A 5,243-nucleotide genomic window follows, 5' to 3' on the forward strand; every position below is an offset into this window, starting at 1 on the left:
ATATGGGACCAGTGGGGAAAAAATAAATGCACTAAAATTTTGTTTTCTCAGTTTATGATATTGTGAGAGCATGGTGGCACAGTTGGTAGAGCTTCTGCCTCTCATCCATCAGGTCGCCCTGTTTCAAATCCCAGCTGGAGGCCTTTCTCATGGAGTTTTCATGTTCTCTTCATGCATGCATAGATTTTCTCCGGGTTCTCGGGTTTCCTCCCACAGAACAAAAACATGCATTTTAGGCTGACTGGTAACTCTAAATGGTCCCTAGGTGTGAGTGAGAGAGTGAATAGTTGTTTATGGGCCATATTGTTTGTCTCGTTTGTGTCCCTGTGATGGATTTGAGACCTGTTCAGGGTGTACCTCGCCTCTCTCCCAGTGATGGCTGGGCATGGACACCAGTGACCCCCATGGCCCAAAAAGGAAAAGCAGGAAATGGTAATGGATGGATGATATTGTGAGCATGATTTTACAATCTATTCTCCCAGTTTAGCAAATTGAACACACAGTTAGCAATAACATTCATGTTCCTGTTCGACAGGTGTGTTAAGTTTTCTTTGTAATTTAGAGCTGAGATGCTTCATCTACTGTAAATAGAGAAACAACAAAAATCACAACACTGGAAGTAAGCCGAGGTTTTAGGAATTATATCTTAATATTCAGTAGTATACATCATATTGTCTGTGGTGTCACTAAAGTACAAGTACAAGTACTTGGGTGTACACCTGAATGACAACCTCAGCTGGGGCAACAACACCACCAGCCTGATCAAGAAAGCTCATCAGAGACTCTACTTCCTCAGGCAGCTGAGATGAGCTGGACTGGGAAGCTCAGTCCTCACCTCCTTCTACAGGTGTGCAGTGGAGAGCATCCTGTGCTCCAGCATCAACATGTGGCATGGACGCTGCACAGCTACAGAAAGAAAAGCTTTGCAGAGTGGTGTAGTATGTCATATAGGATATATATTCATACTTTTCACGAGTTCCTCATCTTTCTGACTGTGTAAATGTCGTGCATTGAATTTTAACAGAAATGAAACGAGAGACGTTATTTATCTTTGACCCATCAAAATGAATGCGGTCATTTATTTTCAGAATCAAAGTTTAACATCAAACATTTACATTAATTTGGCAAAATATGAAAATAATAACAGACAAGTTTCACAAATAATAGACTTCAATCACACGGCGGTGATTGAGGATTTTGCTTCAGATATTTCTAAAATATCTGTACTGATTTTAAGAGAAAGCAGAGTTTAAGATGGAAATGGAGATTTATCTTACAGAGAGATTTGTGAGGGAATTAATCTGTTTGTCCAGAAAACGTGCACGCTCCATCAGATCTCAGCTGGCCTCCGGTACACTTAGTCGAAAATAGAACCTTCTACCTGGTTGACGATAAAATCAGCGTCGGCGTATGGTTCCTTTCTGACTCTTTCAGCGTCTCCGTGAGAACTGCCAAACCCTTAGAGAGTCGTACGAGGTTGTTCAAACAGAAGTTATAATCCCAAAACGTCTCTGGATCATCCTGAACGCGTTTGCATCCAAGAACTCTAACTCCATCACTCTCTCATTGAACTCATTCCTGAGCGCAGCAACACAGCAACTCAAAACTCCAGCAACTGCTACATGAACTGGGAAGTTGCCACATTTTAAATGGGTCGACTTCGGGGTCATTTGAGAGCTTTTTGATTGGTCGATGGACCAGAAATAGAGGTGTGGTTTGTGATGTAAGATGTTATCAAATTCGAGGTCAGAGAATGAGATTGTTCAACAACAGACAGAAAGATTATTGCAGAAACCAGACTTCGTGGAGTCTCACTCTGCTGTATCTTCTCAAATAGTTAAACATGACATTTTTTCTCAGTAAACATTTTAGTTGACCGAGAACCGACCTTTAACATACTTACATTGCAGACAGAAAAATCAAGAAATGCATATTAACCTGATTTCTTCTTTGAATGAGGAATAAAAATCATTACTTACTGTTTATGTAAAATAAAAATGAGTAGTTCTCTTCAACCTGTAAGCATTGAGTGAGCTAACACAATTTGATTATCAAACATTTGTAAAATAGTAATGATCATAGAGAATTGTCTTTTCTGCTTGATTAATTCAAGAAAGAAAGTCACCAGATGGCTCAAACTGTATTTCTGGATGCAGATCAATGAAATAACAGTCTCTGTTCATCTGGTCAAGATTTGGGGTCAGATCAGGTTCACTACAGTGGTGAAGGCTGCACAGAAGATGTTGGAGTCAGCCTCCCCACCATCACAGACATTTACACCTCCAGATGCAGGAAGAGGGTCATCTGCATCATGAAGGACCCCACTCACCCAGCACACATACGTTTTGCCCCGCTCCCCTCAGGAAGGAGGTTAAGGAGCATTAAGTGCAGAACTACTAGACTTAGGAGCAGCTTCTACCCTGAAGCTGTTAGACTCATGAATCTCTAACCAGGACAATCGCTGTGAAAAATCACATCATGTTGCTGCTGATCTGTTTCATGTTGCTGCTGATCTGTTTCATTTTGATGTGTTCATTCATGCTCATCTGCTCACACAGACTCATGTTCGTGCTGCTGTTCGGCATAATGTTTTTTATGCTATTAGTGCTTAGTGTATTATTTAGCTGATGTTTTTCTTAGTTCATATCTTAGATCTTATTACTGTTTTTCTTTTACATTTTATTGTTTGATGTAACTGGGACCATGTGTACATAATCTTGTTCCACCACATGAGATGCAAATAACACATAAAGCTCTCTGACTCTGACTAAAACCACATTGGACAGTTGTGAATCAGTCATCTATGTTTCCAAGAAATGGCATCCCAACAATAAACTTAAAAACATGTAAATATGAATATTGCAGGAAAACTTATTTTCATGTTCCTGTGTTGATGGTTTCTAAACACTCGTCTTGCTCAGATTATGAATTATTTCTGCCTAAAATTAGGCTGTCAAATATTTATTTTTTACAGTCGTTGTTGGGGAGAAGATGCCTGTGGTTTTACAATAATTGGGCAGTTTATTTAGAAAATATTGATTATAAAGAGAAGAAATCACCGTAGTCAGCTTTCCAAATTCACTGAGTCCAATTGCCAATTGACCAATTTCTTATTCTGTAACAGAATGATGCATGTTAACAAATCTGTACAAATGAGTTTCTACATTAAAAAAAATAATCTTTTTTTTAATTTTTATTTTATTTTTTTTTACACCAGACACCTTTTGAGCTCCACAGTCTTGAGTTAATTACTTGGAATGGCTCAAAAAAGATCATACAATAAGGGTGTTTAAAAATAATGTTCACACCAAATCATGCAAAAAACTCCCTGACCACTGTAGTAAATGACAAAGAATGAAGGGGTTGAGACACGTTGTCAAGTTTGATTGTAAGACAGGAGATAAGAGACGAAAGGATATAATCCTAACATTTACTAGACTCACTACATAGGAGCCCAGAAAAGAGAAGAATCGGGGTACTGAGGCAATTCCAATTTGTCGTGAGGGTGTCGCTTCGTGGTCACCGAGAGTTAATGAGGCAAAGACCTGAGCTCTAAGTCATCCTGCCACCGTCACTGATCCCAGTACAGATTACTGTAATGAAACGGTCAAGAGATTATTAACCAAACACCACACACACAAGCACACACACATACACAGACAAACAAGACAAACAGAATTTACCAGACAACAAGGATATGACACAGAAACAATAGACAAAATTATCAGAGTAAACATGCACTATTAGAAGGTTTTAGACCAACAGACCCTGTGGAAAACTGTTTTTAGTGCTCAAAGTCTTACCAAGTTTGTTTCATTTAAATTGTGATAATTAGACACAGTGTGTCAACGTTTCTGATGTTGTGCTTATATCCTGAATTAATGTTTTTCTACGTTATGCTTGTTTTTATCTGAAGGTCGAAGCCAGTTTCCAAGTAAAAACTGAAAAAGAACAATAAAAATGGAAATTTTGGCTATTTTGGACTAAATATCATTATATAGTCGAAAGCTGTGAGCCTATATTTAATCTGCGTAGCTGGACTTCTGTTTCCACAGATGAGTGGAGCCGGCTCGAGTTCATAGTGGACCGTCTGTCCGTCGGCTGCTCCACTGCTCCCACAGAGAGCAGTGGTATTTTTCACTGAATTATCTCCCCTTAATGACCAAGAGATTCTAATTAAAGGCATGATTAGGGATCGCTCTTAAGCACCTTATTGGAAATTAAGCCCAATCCATTCTGCCTGACAGCCAGTTTCTGGAGATACACTTTTGCTGATCACCGAGAACTGCAGGGGTGAGATGCTCAGGAGTGCTTTTTAGTTTACACTGGCACAGCAGGCCAGGCCAATGGCAAGTTTTATCCACGGAAATATTGTTGGGACGAGCATCTTAAGAATTAACGAGGAGCTCCTTCTTCTACTCTACTCCTAGAACGAACCTAAACCTCTTATAGTTTCAGTTTTCTGAAATCTCCCTACTTTCACATATCTGTTTTATTCCCAAATCAAAACTTGAAACGCACACACGGCTTCCTGAAAGCAGTTTTTGTTTTGTTTTGTTCAAGGTGAAAATAAAGTTCAATTCAGCTTTTTTTTTTTAAGTTGTGCGCTTAATAAGCAAAACATCCAGTACAGAAACTGAATATTTAATATTTTATTTGATCAAATTTTGATTAAAATTAACCTCCTGCCCAAATCAGTGGCCACTCTTTCAGGGATGGAGATGTGCACATCAGAGAGGAACGTTGGTTTGGGAGAGGAGTGAAGGAGGCCATCTTTGTAAAGAGAAACTGTCCATTAATAAACAGGGGCGGTGGCCTCCGTGTCCAGTTGTCACCTAATGTTTTGAATTTCTTTTATAAAAATGCCAATTTGTTTAATATTTTAGAGAAGCCTTACATTGCGTTCAGGTTAAACATATTACATATAAAGAGCAGCCATGCATTTTGATTATACATTTGTCTTCCTGCATATGATGAAATGATAATTCTTTGCAGAACCTGCACTATACGTGCACATATAGACAGACTCATATGAACTTGCAGCTGCAGTATCATCCAAACGCACAACCAAACCATTCTACTGTGTTACAGTCTATTGATTTGCTCAATGCAGCAATAACAACTGCTGAGTATTGATCCAAGTTAATTCAGTTTACATTATTTGAAATGCATTACTTTGGGTCTCGCTCAGCTTAAAAGTTGCTGTTTCCAAGAACAACAAATTCAAGTTTTACACCAAGCGT

The sequence above is a fragment of the Nematolebias whitei genome, chromosome 7 (genome assembly GCF_014905685.2).
Source record: "Nematolebias whitei isolate Nwh7 chromosome 7, NemWhi1, whole genome shotgun sequence".
NCBI lineage: Eukaryota > Metazoa > Chordata > Actinopteri > Cyprinodontiformes > Rivulidae > Nematolebias > Nematolebias whitei.